Source organism: Cygnus atratus, chromosome 2 (genome assembly GCF_013377495.2).
Source record: "Cygnus atratus isolate AKBS03 ecotype Queensland, Australia chromosome 2, CAtr_DNAZoo_HiC_assembly, whole genome shotgun sequence".
In the NCBI taxonomy this organism is placed as follows: domain Eukaryota; kingdom Metazoa; phylum Chordata; class Aves; order Anseriformes; family Anatidae; genus Cygnus; species Cygnus atratus.
Window position 1 is genome coordinate 87,868,559 of NC_066363.1, and position 16,801 is coordinate 87,885,359.

Below are 16,801 nucleotides of genomic sequence, written 5' to 3' on the forward strand. Positions count from 1 at the left end.
TTTTTTTTGGGTGGGGGAGGGGGGGAGAGGGAACGTAAAAAAATCCCAAACTCCAAACTATTTTGTGTTATTTCTAAAGAACTTCACATGATTTTCCACCTGCTCTGACTTCTGCCCCGGCTGAGATTTCCCATAGGGGAATTAAAGCATATGGTACAAAGACTGGAGGATTAGTAATGCTTAGCAAGTCTCTGCTTGGTAATGAACAATAATCTGCAATGTGTTTCAGAAGCTTGTTTTTGGCATCACAAACACATGCGTAAGTGAAATTCTGTTCCTTACAGTAACACTTTGAAAGTACCTTGCTTGTTTAAACATACCATTGGGAAAAACAATCTGTTTTGCTAATGTCTTAAGCTCTTCAAAAAGAAGCTTCTTAGTTTTAAATTCATGGTGTTGTTTTAATGCTACCTCCATTCTGGGAAATTGGGAATCTGCTCTGGAGCTTTATTACAGAGGTTGTTTTGGAAGAGCTGACAGGTAACCTACTTTTTCTTTCGCAGAAAACACTTGAAAAAAGAGACATACATTTTCATCAGTGCTTAATAGCAATAGTTTTAACACTTTGATTTGTTTTTCCATAGTGATTGTGAACTAAAACCTCTCCAGAACACACAATCTATTTGAAGACTCATAGTACTCTGATGCAGGTGAAGACTCATGGAAAAAAAAAAAAAAAAAAAAGCTGCTCACAAAGAAAGGCAAATCCTAGTTTAAATAAAGGCATGACAGTGTGCTCCCAACAGTTTCTGATGATTTTTTCCCTTTATGAATTTATTAAATACATGCAGTTGAGTTTCTGTGTTATTTCCCTGATTGAAGGAGAACTAGAGGGTGTGTTTGTAGCTGATTGCAATTCCTGATTGATAGGGAGAACGACAGATTGCTATTAATATCAACTCAACTCTTTTTAAGGAAATATGCCTGATAAATACTGACTGTTCCTATCAAGAAAGTCTCTTGTTTATTACAAGGCTGATTGCTTTAAAACCTTCACTTAGAAAAGTACAATATATTTTGTATACTTGCATTATCTTTTATATTAACTATTCCAAAAAGTTTGCAATGTTTTCTTAATACAGGGGAGTGGAAAACTTGTGATATATAGATGACAGAAAAGAATGGAATGAGGATAGCATACTTTGACTATAGTGAAACTATGCTTTAAAAGAAGAGACACAATGGTTAGAAAATATAAAAGTTCCCTAGTCTCTGCTGTTTAAAACATAACAAGAATATTGACTAGTACTGTAGACTCACATGATTTTCTGCCCAGAAATGCAGAAGAAGAAGAATATTCTGATTATTTAATCCATGTTACGTAGGTAACATAGGTTACATATGAGGGCGAATATTTTAAGAGATGTAAGAGTGAAGATGGAGATTTCTATATGTTGCTTTGCATGTTATCATATGTATTGCTCATATATAATTTAAAATATTTTCAAAGATAGTAAGTTTTTGTCCTTTTCAGCCCACTGGAAAGAAAACCAACAAGATTTTGTTGTTGTTTTGAGCTGCTGAAGTTCGTATTTCCAGTTTTCTTTCTATAGCTACTAAACTAATAAGGGATATACAACTGAAGTGTTTATATATTTTACTCTAGAAGTTATTTTTAGCTTTACTATACATCATGAGAATCTCAATAAAACCTCAGAAAAGTGTAAGACTCTACACAGTTTTGGAGGAAGAGCCTGAGTTTTCAGCTCCATATTTCAGGCCCACTTTTACCCTGAGTAGGGCCAAGGGGGTTAGGCCAAGATAACTGTTCAGTGCCACGTATGTTGGGGCCACCTAACACATTCATTTTCATCTCAGGACTGGAGACGTGGTCATAGATCAAAGGATCATGCACAGGGTGAACTGGACACCTGTATGGTTGCAATTCCATATTGATCTACATGCTGGATAAGGTTTTGTGGTAGAGCGAAGGCAGCTCTTCCCCTGGTAGGGAGAAGAGTGCTTGCCCTTCAAAAGCAGTTTCAATTGGATTGTGTGTTTTCTGAACTGGTAAAGGGCAAATAGAGGTAGGAAATTATATGGAAAAATTCTTACTGTACGCAGAAATGCTGATGGCTTCTTGAGTAAATGCTGAGAAGGATTAAGAACCTCAGGAATCCCCAAACATGAGGATGGCTTTATCTGACAAATGATAACAGAAACACGCAGACCACCTGCAAAATATCTATGCAGAAAAACAGCCTCATTTAAATATGTTAGCATGCATTGGTGAATGTGGGATGTACATGTTCTGATGAGAAATGTAGATAACTACACCTAATGTAGGTGGTGGTATGTCCCGCAATGAAATCAAACCGTCTGGTTCCTGGTGTGTCTAGTGCCAGCATTTAATCTGTGAGCAGCTTACTGGTTCTGCTAAAGGTCCCCTAGAGGCCTAGTCTTTGGATTAAAGAGTGCTGGATATCCAGCGAAACTGCATTTGTTTTTGTTCTGCTTGCAGGTATAAAAGCTCAAGAGAGACATGTTTCTCTGCTGTAACTTCCAGGAAATGTCTTGCTGGAGCACAAAAACATAGGATGAATAAATCAGATGTATGTCTTCCTACACTCCTTTTCCCACTGGCTCAGGTAGTGCTGAGAGGAACAGTTTTATAGTCATTTTAGTTTTGGGTGCCTGGAGTACTTCTGTAAAGTTATTCCAAAAAAAAAAAAAAAAAAAGGTAATAGTTTTTAAGGAGTACATTGAAGAGCTAGACCTCAAGTGACCCCCTTGAATGTCAAGTCCATAACTGGTTAGAAAGATCTTCCTAAAAACTACTGGTTTATCCTGACCAAAACCTCAGAATTCTGACTGGGGCTTCAGAAAGTTTCTTGTGATATCCAAATAGGTAGTGGCAGCATGGAGTGCTTAACCTTGAGTGCTGCCGCTTTACCCAAGTAAATTCCAGTAAAAGCATTTTGGCTTTTATCAGGCTGGGGTTCACACAGAGGGCTGAAGCTGGTGAGTGTTTGCGGTCAGTTATGAGTTTTGTAAAGTGTTGAACATATTCAGAAGGAAAAATGTTTAGACTGTATACTGAGCTACTTCACAGTCAAGCTAGATCTATAATTTCATGACTCTGTTTCCATAATGATTATTTTTTCCCAACATTCTCTCTTTCTTTTTGATTCCTCAATATAAATTTAATTGATACTGCTGGTCCTTCTCATAGGCCATCAAAACTTAAGGGTGTCTTGTCCTGTCAGTCATGCTGCATGAATTACATGACCCCTGGTATTTCTAAAGAGTAATTAAGCAAATATAAGAGATACATATGTAGAATGCAGAAATCAAGTACTTCTTGATCAGCTCTAATTTGGTTTAATTTCACAGAGAGGAAATGATGCTTTAAGCAGACATCAAAATTAATTTTTTGTTTGTTTGTTTGTTTGTTTGTTTCTTTTTGATGAGAACAGATGACCTCTTTTTTTTTTTCTTTTTTTCCTTTTTTTTTTTTTTTGGTGAGAAAGAGATGCCCCACAAGTTCCCAATAAAACATGGTGGCAGCAGACCCAAATTGCAATGACATATCATATTTTGTTTTTCCATTGTAAATAATATGAGATAGTAGAGTGGTCACCTGAATTAGCAGGTCCTGATAATAATTAGTCTTCCCAATCACTTAGGGCTCTGAGTTGATGGATCTTCGGTACCTTATTCTGTTGAACATAGTATCTGTTTAATGCTAAATGCCTACCCAGGATCAGTTGGTTTCATCTTGATCATACGCCAAGACAGCTCTCAAGGTATATTGCAGGGAGCAAGCAAAGAGCCTACACAGATGTCACAGCCCTTTGAACCATGGTGCACCTCAGCTTTTGGATAATGTATGGAGATGTGTAGCAAGAGCAATATTTAAGTAACATGATAAAACTGTTGGAGAATTTGATACATTTTAGGGTGAACTATAAATAATGGTTAAAAAGACGCCTTTCAGTAGTTTCAGTGGTATGTAGCTGAGCATATTCTACTATGACTACTCTCCTTCAGAAATCTTGTTATAGCAAAAAAAAAAAAAAAAAAAAAAGATTCTGAGTGGTGCTTATTTTGGAAGCCGTTAAATAAGTGACCATAGTAGAAATCTACAGTGTTCACTCAATATTATCTCTTTCTGGAGAGTAGAGGTCTCTCCAGCATGTGACCAAAAAGATTCTTGGTGATTCTTGGTTCTCACCTGCATTACTAAGAGATTTCATTGCTAAGATTCAACTAACTGGGTATAAAATGTGCCAAAACTACTTTCAGATTAGTTTCATTTGATATTCAAGAACAATCCAGTGGTATTAGAGGTCTTCAAATCTGAGTGTATCAAAATATATATGAATGACTAGATAAGATGAGAGGTCAGATGGTCAAGGTTTTCTTCCTTTGTAAAATTCTAATATGTGACTGTCTTTTAAAGTTGATGTTCCATATTTCACAAGAAACTGGTGATTCTTAGACCAAATGGAAATAAATGTTTAGAAAGGTATAATGTAAATATGTACTTGTTTCCAGGGAGAAAAAAACAAACAAACAAACAAACAAAAAAGAAAAAAACAGTAAAGGAGAAAGAAGCTCTCTTCTTCCAAATGCGGTTTTCTGGTTTTCTTTTACAGTAGATCGGCTGTTTTGTTCAAGTCTCATGAATCTATAATATAATTAAAATTCTTGGCATTTCTTGCTTCCTGGCCAGAGAGGAATTAAATACATACTTTTTTTTTTTTTTTTTTCTGTGACTTTTCCACTCTTTCCCTTCCAGTTCTGGTGTGAATCAAGGTTGTCCTGGTCTAGCTTAATCTGGAGCTAATCCCGTTTCTACTTTGTCTTTTGAAGATATGTGTTGGAGGTAAAAATATTTCCATATTTCTGCATTTCTACATCGATCAGCAGCTGATCAGCAAAGTATGTTGGTGGCATCAATTTGTCATATGGATGAAGATAATTAAGAGTTAGATTAATGGTTGAGACTCCATGGGATTAGGGGGATGGGGGAAAGGAGGTATGTAATGGATATTCAACACATCTGTATTAATGAAAATAAATATTAAAAAAAGATAATTTTTTTTATATATATATTTTGTTAACAAACTGACATAAGGTAAAAATACGCATTAGTTTGATAATACTAAAGGCAAAAAAAAATGTTATTTTTTCTGCAAAATCTCACAAAATAACCTATTGCTCTTTGACTAATCATCCGTTTGGGAACATTAGCCTGGATTTTACTGTTAAACATAATTGGCTGTCTTTTATCTCTTGCATTTGGATAACATGTGTTTTTATTGATGTTAAATGATCCCTAGAGAATGCTGAATAGTAAATTAGTATTGCTTATGAAAAAAAAAATAAAAGGAATAAGCATTTCTATCAAGTATTTCTGTGCTGCTGGCTCTTGGATTTTTTTTTTATATATATTTTTATTTTTAAGGATAAAATCTGACCCTTTGTTTTTAATATGGTGCATGTGTACACCACAATTACAAACTAATAAAATATAAGTGGTTTATATATTTTTTTAAGTGAGAACTTGTTTGCCCCTTAACATTCCATGAATGTTGTGAATATACCTTTCTTTGGAAGAAGTAATGTTTTTATGTTTCCTACAACATGAAGGTAAAGGGTAGGGGTCTCAGTTGTGAGAGAAACTCCAATAATTATGGAATCTGCATCCCAGAGTTGTGTGCATATATACACACTATTCATGTTTAGACTGCCTATGCAGTGCTTTGCAAGCCCATGTGTTTCTGGATAAACTTTAGCATGCATGAATATATGTCTTTTTCATTGGGAATCCCGGAGAGGAGTTCCTGGTCTTAACCAGAAAGAATAAGTACATACAGAATGTACTTATACAATAAACAATTGAAGATTTTTACATTTATTTCCCTTTATATTACTTCATTGAGTGCTGAATAAATACATAACAAAGTCAGTTTAAAGCTAAGGAAGACAAATAAATCCATCTAGACTTTGATATATTTGTATTATATTACAATATGCTTTGTAATAATATAACAGAAAAGTTTATTTCTGAATACATGCAGTTCACTAGCAATGAATAAAAAGTATTGAAATGCCCAATGCCTAATCTATAAATAAAATCTTAAAGACTTACTTATAACACTCATATTTAATAAAAGAAGATGGAAAAGAGAAGTTTTAATTAAATATACAATGAGAAGATTATGAAAAGATCTGTTGATCTATTGTATATTTGTAATTACTAACCCTGGTCAATGGAGAAGAGAGATCAGAAGCTCAAAAGTGCTTTTTTTAATTCTTCCTTTAAAAAAAAAAAAAAAGTTCAGTAAAGAACTGTCTTATAGCACATATAAGGTTGAGTGTTTTTTCCATTTGCAAGACCGTTGTGATGTTCTTGACTGACTTTGGGTGATGCATAGCTTATATGCTTCCAGAATTCACTCCTGAAAAAAGATACAGAAGATAATGTTTTTCTAATTTCCTGGAGCAGTTTGAAGCTATATTTCACCTATGTCACTCATTTCGTTCTCCATTTAGCTATGAGAAACTATTGCTATACTGTTGCCCAAAGCTTAGGAAGAGAAATTGAAGTGCAAGTATGACAAAAAGCAAATGGCACACTAAGGAAGTAATAAATGATATAAATAATAAAGAAAATAATAAAGAAAATAATAAGAAAAATAACAAAGGAAATAAAGACAAAAGACAAGTGAAAAATGAAAGACAAGGAAGAAATAAATTTGATGTGATAGAAAATAACATTTTATTCATTATTTATTTTATTTTATGTTAATTTTTATTTCCCAAGTACACATGAGAGTCAACATAAAGGAGTTGAAAAAATTTTCAACTTTTTTTAAAGTTACAGAATTTTTTTTCAAGCTGATTATGGCCTTCGAAATGATACCAAGCACTTCTGTGTTTCCATTTTGCCTTATGGCAAGCTAAGCTTGCTGCTTTTGCTGATTTCAAGTTCTCCATGGTCATTTCTCCCCCTACACTGCTGGAAGCCTTTAACAACACCTTGTGCCTGGATTTTTGCCTTGGGGATGGGATCACTAGCACTAGTGCAGTGCTGGTGGAAACAGGAAGAAGGCTGTTTTTTTCTTGTTGTTTTTGGTTGGTTGGTTTTACTCCTCTCTTCCTGTAAATTCTTGATGCAGAACTCTCACTTTGCCTAGCATTACCTTTGTAAGTACCAACTGACATGCTGCTCATGTTTAAGGTGTTTCATGTTATCTGTACTTGAAGTATCTCCACACTACCTCTTACACTTAAGATTTTTGTGGATACAACAAAACATTAAGAAACATAAAAAGACATTTTAGTAATACTGAAGCTGAGCATCCACCTCAATGATGCCAGTATTTCTTTTCATTAAGATAGGCATGCAGAGATTGTGGTGGCCCAGTGACAAGAGGGACAAGCTTTCTCTATTTCTTCAATACACAGTTTGCAGCTTCCTGGAATTCATTCACGTGTGAATGGACTTTTTGATGCTTTCTGCTTTCTACTTCTCTGGTCAGCCTGTTCCAGTGCCCCACCATCTAATTATTACTTGTGGTGTGTGTTAATGTTGGTGATTCCTCTAGATGTTTCAGAAAAATGATCTTATGGTGATTTTAATAGTAACTTTTTAAAAATATGTGCAAAGTTATCTTCATTTTCTCCCTCTCCTCACCTTCACTAGAAACTTCCTATTTGGGAAAATCTAGGCTTTCCCTTTCCTTCACAACAACTATGCCACCATATTTCTTCTCACATTACAGCAAAGCACAGGACCAGAAAAAACAGCTACAGACATTTTAGAAAAGGAAAAAAAAATATTTTGGTGTAATACAGAAGTAATCAGGTAAAATCAAATTTAGTTGGAAATCAGATACAGGCAAAATTGAGCTTAACAGTCCCACTGCTCCTATAAGTTGCTAATCAATAATATTAGTGAATTTAAATCTCCCTGCTACCTACAGGGAAGCACTTTGTCATGATAAATTTTGCTTAAATCACACATTTTACTACAGTCCTGATGTCTCTCTTGCTCCCTGATGGCTGTCCCTTTTGTCTCCTCCTTGTTTCCTTTTTCCAATCCATATCTCCTGTTTTGAGTGTGAATGAACTTCAGTGACATCTGGGGTTTGAAGTCTGAAGAAAAGAAAATGGTTTGCATAAATCCATGAGAGGTGGCGGATGTGACATTGTCCTCTTTCATATATCTTCTCTAGCCCTTATTGATCAGTTTGTTAGGTCCAGACTGTTTTTATCAGGGAACATGCCAAAGCACTGAGATTGCCAGGAGGCTCCAGCAGACATTTGGGGATGAAGGTCTTGTTCAGCTCACCTTCTGGCTCTGCTTGCTGCTGCTTGGCAGCAGCAGGCGGAGAGATGATTATCATCAGCATGGATTTTCATCCTGAGACCAAACACATCTTCTCATGGGAGTAAAGATCTTTCCTCCCAAGACCTGGTATCCATTCATTTACCTTGGAAAGGCAGGTTATTGTCCCTCCATGTTTCACATCTCAAATCAGTCATTTGCTTTACTTATTAAACTCCTTCTGTGACATCTAGATAAAGATTTGCTGTAAAAAAAAGATGCCAAGGGCATGACAACTTTACATTGCCTGTGAGCTGGATGACATATTGATCAGAGGGATCATTTGAAATTTAGGGGTTAGATTCAGGAGCACCTTGGGTTAAGCTGGGGTAAATATCTTGAAATAGTTACTGGATTGCAATTGACAGCCAGAGAAATTAATGTAAACAAGCACAGTTTTCTTGTTGGTGTGAACCGGTGTTTCATATTCGGTCAGGCTATTTCTGGAACAGGATGTAACAGAATATAACACAAATAACAGAATTTATCATCACAATAGTAACAGAGGAACTGAGATAAATAACATGAGTTTGATTAAGTGGAAATTAATTGGAAACATACTAATGATGAGTTTTCTTCTTCTTCTTCTTCTTCTTCTTCTTCTTCTTCTTCTCCTTCTCCTTTTTCTTTCTTTCTTTCTTTCTTTCTTTCTTTCTTTCTTTCTTTCTTTCTTTCTTTCTTTCTGTCAATACCTCTGGTGACCAGTCATCCAGCCACCCAGCAGTCTGTTAGCTTTCTTGGGTGAGTAACAACTTTTTTTTTTTTCTTTTTTCCCTTTTGGTCAAACTCTAAATGACTGCAAAGTTATTGAAATTGTTCTTCTGGGAGGAAAAAAAAATATTACTTGTTTCTATTTTGCTAATATGCTAGCAAAAACACTGTGTTCTTCACAGCCCACAGGCTCTGCTTCACTCTGTACCTGAGTTCTAACTTCTAAGCATTGTTTAACGTTAGTCGCTTGCTTAAAAACTGAGTTGTTCCAGATTTCTCTTCTTTTTCTTGAAGGCCATTTTAAAGGTACATTTTTCCTATATCTTTCATATTCAGCCAGCCTTTCTGATGTTATTTAACAAACACATAATAATTTGTGCTAGATAAAAGACAACCAACTTTTCTGTTTTGTTAATTTCTGACACAGTCTTTATGGACATGAGTTTCTTGAGATATCTGTGTTGCTGTCAGGCAGTCTGCTTGTTCTGGCCTCATCTCAGCTGTCTCTGCTGGCTGCAAATTTTGACTATTGAAAGAGTTAATAACGTAAAATAGTTTCATGCTACTCATTTCCTTGCAGGAATGCAGTGAATCATCACCATAGATGAAGGGTCATATATTGGTGAAGCTATGTTATCTAGCTCAGTGATTGGGCAGATGTTGATATTTCTTTATTAGAGTAGTTGGGAGCTTTTTTCTTCAGCTCTTTTGGTGAGGACCAGGTCCTAAGACCATTGAGCATAACAAATTTATGCACTGTTGTGTCATATCATAGAATCATAGAATGGCTTGGGTTAGAAAAGACCTTAAAGATCATCTAGTTCCAACCCCCCTACCAAAGGCAGGGATGCCACCCACTAGATCAGGTTGCCCAGGGCCTCGTCCAATCTGCTCCTGAACACTTCCAAAGATAAGGATCCACAACTTCTCTGGGCAACCTGTTCCAGTGCCTCACCACCCTCTGAGTGAAGAATTTCCTCCTAGCATCTAATTTAAATCTCCAATTATTTCCCATATACCATTTCCCCTTGTCCTGTCATTGTCTGCCTGAGCAAAAAGTTGCTCTATACCTTTTTTTTAAGCCCCCTTTAAAAAAGGGTGAAAAACTGCAATAAGGTTACCCCAAGCCTTCTCTTCTTCAGACTGAACATCCCCAGCTCTCTCAGACTTTCTTCGTAGGAGAGGTGCTCCAGCCCTCTGATCATGTTTGTGGCCCTCCTCTGAACCCACTATAAAAGATCCACATCCTTCTTTTTCTGGTGGCCATAGACCTGGATGTAGCACTCCAGGTGGGGCCACATGAGTGCAGAGCAGAGGGTCAAACTTCTCTCACACTGCTGGCCTGTTGTGGTTTAGCCCGGCTGGCAGCCAAACACCACACAGCCGTTCGCTCACCCTCCCCCCTCCCTCTCCGGGATGGGGGAGAGAAACGGGAAAGTGAAGCCTGTGAGTTGAGATAACGACAGTTTATTAAGACAGGAAAAATAATAACAATAATAATAATAATAATAATAATAGTAATAATGTGTACAAAATAAGTGATGCACAATGCAATTGCTCACCACCCGTTGACCGATGCCCAGCCTATCCCCGAGCAGCCGGCCCCCCCACCCCGGCTAGCCACCCCTATATATTGTTCAGCATGACATCAGATGGTATGGAATACCCCTTTGGCCAGTTTGGGTCAGCTGTCCTGGGTCTGTCCCCTCCCAGCTCCTGCTGCACCCCCAGCCTGCTCGCTAGCAGGACAGAGCGAGAAGCTGAAAAGTCCTTGGCTTGGTGTAAGCACTGCTCTACAACAATTAAAACATCAGCATGTTATCAGCGCTCTTCTCATCCTAATCCAAAACATAACACCCTGCCAGCTACTAGGAGGAAAATTAACTCTGTCCTACCTGAAACCAGGACATGGCCGCTCCTCTGTTAATGCAGCCCAGGATGCAGTTGGCCTTCTGGGTTGCAAGCACACACTGCTGGCTCATGTCAAGCTTTTTGTCCACCAGAACCCCCAAGTCCTTCTCTGCAGGGCTGCTCTCAATGAGTTCTTCTCCCAGTCTGTACTCATGTCTGGGATTGCCCCAGCCGAGGTGCAGCACCTTGCACTTGGACTTGTTGAACCTCATTAGGTTCGCATGCGCCTACTTTTCAAGCTTGTCCGGGTCCTGTAATAATCATAGTCGAGACACGATTAACAAGTTAAAAATTAACCAGAAGAAGAAGAAGAAAAAAACATTACTGAATCACAGTGAGTTCACTCAGGAAGCAGGAAATTGTAAGCCCAACATCTCCTGACAGTGTTTCTGTGTTTGGAAAATGATGATTCCAGATTCCAATCAAGACACCTCATCCTGAGTCAATAACAATACCAATTCTTACTACTTCCTTGAATAGACAGCACTTTCAAAGCAAAAAAAAAACCAACCAACCAACCAAACAAACAAACAGAAACTTAATTTGGTTTTAAGAAAACATTATTAATAGCTCCCTGGGAATGGAGAGTTATTAGAGGATGTGTGATTTGTCATTTGGATTGCTGCTGCTTTGTTGGTGTAAAACTCTCTTCACAGACTTGTAATTGCATGACCTTAAGTATGCCTAACTTAATTATATTTTTAAACAAGTTCATTAGATTATTTGATGAATTATGATATGGAAAGAACTTGGCAGAGCATTCAAGATGAATGGAAGTGAGCTCTGACCTTTACTTCTTTCAATATGTTCTGCATTTTCTGGTAATGCATCCTTACACTACACTTACAAGTATGAAAAAGTGTTGTATTTTAAATTCCTCCAGTTTAGGGAGTCATAAATAAATAAATAAATAGACAACCCCCCTTAGTATATGTATATATATTTTCTGATTTAGTTCAGTATCATTCGAATCACGCCAATGTAAGTATATTTGATATCATACATAAACAAAATGAATGCAGTTTAGCTACTTCTTGTGTATGTATGCTGAATCTAAAAGAAGATACTAACTCATTGAATGCAGACATTTTTCTAGGGATTGCTATAAGCTCTGATCTCTTTGCATACTGTATTATTTAGTTTACATGCTATGTAGTGATATAATTTTACAGAATAGAATAGAGCAAAAATATCATGAAAAAATATGGATTCAATAGAAGGAACACAGAAAGAAGGATTCATCACAGGTTTCTTCAAGAAAACATCTATTCGTAGTGAATGGCAAATTTGGATGAGAAAAGGCAGGCTGCAATAGTCTAACTATTAAGGCATCAAGTTTAGTCTAATCTCCAAATCTGGTTTTATAAGTAGACCATATAAAAAACAACTCAGAACATTTTCAGTTACAGGACATATTCTTTATATTAGTAAAACTGGAATTATATCTATATAATCCAATGATAATCACACATCTGTTTTACCCAGCATGACAGAGCATTGAACATCACCTTTCCATTTGCTGCTAGTCTTGATCATAAAGCCGCCCAGCTCAAACTACCCTATTTTATCCCTGTAAAATGGTTACCTTGCAAGACCCTGGACAATGGTGTAGATCAAAATATTCCATGCCTTTTTCAATAGAAATGACACATACTGATGTGTTTGAAGTTCTGGAACCTGGGAGCCTAATTCTTTGTGGTTAAAGTGTAGAGATGGTATTGCATTTACATATTTGGATTGGAAGACACATAGACCAAAATGCACAAGAATATCTAATATAATATTTTGAATAGTTGAGTAGTATTAAAATATTGCTTTCTTGATAGTCTCTGTCACAGTTCAACACAGTGACAGAGGCCCTATAATGGAAATGAATTAGCTAAAATGAGTATTTTTCCTTTGTCCTTTGTGAGTAGTCATTTGAAAAGGACCGTAACATTCCTACACATTTGTTTAATCCTGGTCTCTTTCTACAAGGGCCCAAACCACTGAATTAAAAAAGAATCTTTCCAGTGACTTTAGCCATCTATGGATTTGCCACATAACAAAGTACTCTCAGGAAACAGCATTTCCTGACATAAATGCATACTTTCACTGAAGTATCTTTTTTACTTGATAATTTTAAAATAGTATTTTTCCAGACTTATTTGTGAAACTGCAGTAGTTGTACATATGAACTGAAGAGGCAAGTGTACATGCAAGTTAAGAAATAAAATAAATAAATAAATAAATAAATATGGGAATATTTTGAATGCATTTCTTCTTTCTTAAGAATTGGTATTGGAAAATTAAGACTGTTCCACAGAAAATAACCCTTCATGCAAGAGAAATCTCACTATTTCCTTTTCTCTTTCCAATTAGGTTGATATATTTTCAGGTGGTGGAGTAAGTAGTCTGCAGTTTAGAAAAAGGGCTGTGGAACATATAGTATATTGGAAACACATAATAAATACAAATTGATTTTTTCTGAGTTGCTTGAAGCTGCACATTATTAGTTTTAAAACTTAATCACCTTTTCTCTGCTGTAGAATCAATGCTCAGCTATTATCTTTATAGATGAAAAAGTTGGAATAGTTTCTCCACTTAGTAAGTGCAATCACACTTTTGAATCAATAATATTTTAAGCATATATAATATTAAATCTTGGGAACATACTTAATGGAAGTCTTTTATTAATATTTGTTTCTATCATTCGAAGAAGAGAGAAAATGTACTTTCTGTTAATATGTTTGGAATTAATACCATTTTGATGGTAAGAAACTAACTCAAAGTGCGATTTTCCCAATATCAAGTCTGTATGTTGACTACAGAGGAAAGAAGTACTTTTACTTCTGGGGTGTGCTCTCCCTGAAAGTCCCTAAAATTCCAGCCTCAAATTTGTAAGCAAATCTTTCCCTTTTAAGCAGGTTCAGTCCTCGTTAAGTCTTGCAGTGGTGATCCTCAAGTCGTAACTTTTCTCTGCATTCTGCACTGGGGCAGAGAGGAAACAGTAATACTCTTAACAGGCATTTGACAATCATTACAAGAAAGCCTTTTAGTTCTTTATTGGGCTGTTACAAATTAATCTGTGGAACTCATGGCCACAAGATCACATTAAAATCAAGGACACGGCAGGATTTCATAAAAAGGAGAAAGCAAAACTATTGGAATACCATTAATGAAGTTCCAAGCCTGGAAAAGAAACTGTTTTTAAAAAGTATGACTCTTCGGATATTAATCTGTAGTTTCTGTGCTTTCTGTATTGGCAAATGAATCGGTAGCGTTCAGTGAAAATTTGTTTTCAGTTCTCTTCCTGAATCTGAAGCATCTGGCACTATCTGACTTACTAAAGACCAAGCACTGGAAGAAGCGCAGTGACTAATTCTATATCCTGATCATCACATGCATCCTTCTTGTTAGTTGTCCAGAATTTCTTATTATTAAAAACTTGTGTTACTTCATTGGTTTTGTTTTGTTTTCCATGTTTCAAACGCAACAAGACACACAAAACAGAACTGTCCTCCAGTTGGACAAGATGGTGACCTGACGAAAAATGATTTTATATGTCATTTTTATATTGCTATTACCGAAGAAACAGAGGGGTTCAGTCTGATGCAGCCTTTTGGACAAAGTCTTCAGTAAATATCTGGTTAGAGTCAGGTGAAGAATAAAACACTAAGCAGGCCTAAACCTTCACCATTATGTCACCTTCTCCCTCAAGCCGTTTGCTATTTCTGTGTCAGTGGGAAGACAATATTCTTCCTTCTGGCTTTTGTCATGTTGGAGATAATGTGATCACAGGTTTATTCTTCTTACTCTCAGAGTCCCCCTTGAAGTAGTTTGCCTTGGAGGTCTCATTAGATTTAGAGGATATTTGCATCTTAAGTTATTGGGACAAGTGACAAGGATAGCTTATAAGTCATTAAAAGTGTTAGGCATTTTATTTATTAACGTTATTTGGAAGTACTGCAGGTTAGAAAAAGAGGCAGGGGATATGTTCATTCTTCTACAGCATCGAAAAAATTTAATACCAAATCTTGTTTCTGATAACTTTAACAACTGCTGTTTTGAAGATTCAGTTATTTTCCCTGGTATGTTTTTCACTGATTATACAATTTCCAAAAGTTTTGTCATACTAAATGAACTGAAGTTATCTGTTCATTGTTTCACATCTGCTGAGTTTGTCAGGTCTTGAGTGAACAGTTGTAGTTGTTAATAATGAGAATCCAGACACAGGATTCTCATTCCATTCCTCATGGTAGAGGAAGCACTCATGCAAAATATTTCTAGTGGTGTTGGGTTTGACAATAGGCTGACAAGATGTTAATTAGAGGAGGAACTCTAATAAAATTCTGCCTGGGCATTTACTGAAGATCAGAAGCAGAAATTAATTTTAATGATTTTTTTTTTTCTCTTGCAATATTCATCATGGACTTATCCATCTTGTATCAATTAGTACCAATACTAATTGAACAGACACAGCTAGCTTTGGCCTGCTACCTGTGTTGGCACAGATGTTAGGGACTAAATGCTGTGGATATGCAGAAGGAATAGGACTGCTTTCCGGTCACAAGACTAGAAACACATACTGCACATACTGGGGACAGTAACAGAGATGCTGCGATTCCATTATCATCTCCTGGAAATATTCTTTGATTTCCTCTCAGTCCAGGCTGGCTAGAACCACAAAACAATTATAGTGAACAACCTGAAACAAGGCATCTGTGATGTGCAGCCTTTCAAGAGAACTAGCTTTGAATTTCTTTGAACAAGCGAAGTGTTTCATGCTAACTCCGTAGGGTTGATCTTGAAGATCAACTTAAGTGAAAATTAAAATGAGCCTTGAGAAGGAGGGTGCTGGAGTGAACAGTATATGTTCGGGAAAGGCACAGGCTTGCTTTCAACTGTCAAGATATTTTCCTTGCAGATATTGACAATGGCTTTTCACTTACTGCTGTATATTTTCTCTGTGATGTTGCTTTCCTTTTCTATGTGATACTTAACAGACTTTGAGATGATTTTCCCTTCTGTGGCATTAAGGGGTAGAGAGAGCCTCAAACTCTTTCTCAACAATTAGGAATCCAGAGGCTTACCCAGTAAGCCTATGTGTCTGTCTCAGCCTTTACTTTGTGTGTGATGTTTTTATTTACTTTTTTTTGTTTCTTTTCTGGGTGCTCAAGCCAGGTAGTACAGTTACTAGAGATCTGAGAGTCTAAGGAAGACAGTTGCCTCCCAGCAAACTTGTGGGTTTTTTTGGGATGTGGACTGTAGAGTCAAGCTCTGCTGCTGTAATGATTCAAAAATGTTTGTGGGTTTAAAGAAAACTGAAACCTTGCTGATTGGAGTGTATTCCTCCATATATTATTGCTAAATTAACAGTTTTGATAAATGTGCAGTTTTAGAAATATGTAAATATAGGAGCTGTCTTAGACCTAGGCTGTTATAAGACATCATCTACGTATGTTTATGATTACACATCTTAGATGGACTGTCATCTCATCAATGTTAAAACTAATGATAGGATGTTTGAATTTTGTAAAGTATGTCAATGAATACGCGTTTCAGTTCTGAAATCAATCCATTGCAGCCATGTTTGTGTCTCTTCTGCATTTTTTTTTTGTATATACTTAAATGATCGCTTTCATGTCTAGGAAGCAGATTTTTAAATTACCCACATATGTATTTATAGAAACTGTCTTATAAATTGGTATATTTGAATATGTATGCCAGAAATGTCTGTGTACTCATTTAGTACATTGAAGAGTACTTCAGTGAAGTCTTAAGATGCATCTTTTCAACCCTACCTATGAAAAGAAATATTGAATTTTAGGGAATATTAGTCATGGAGGCATTAAAGCAACA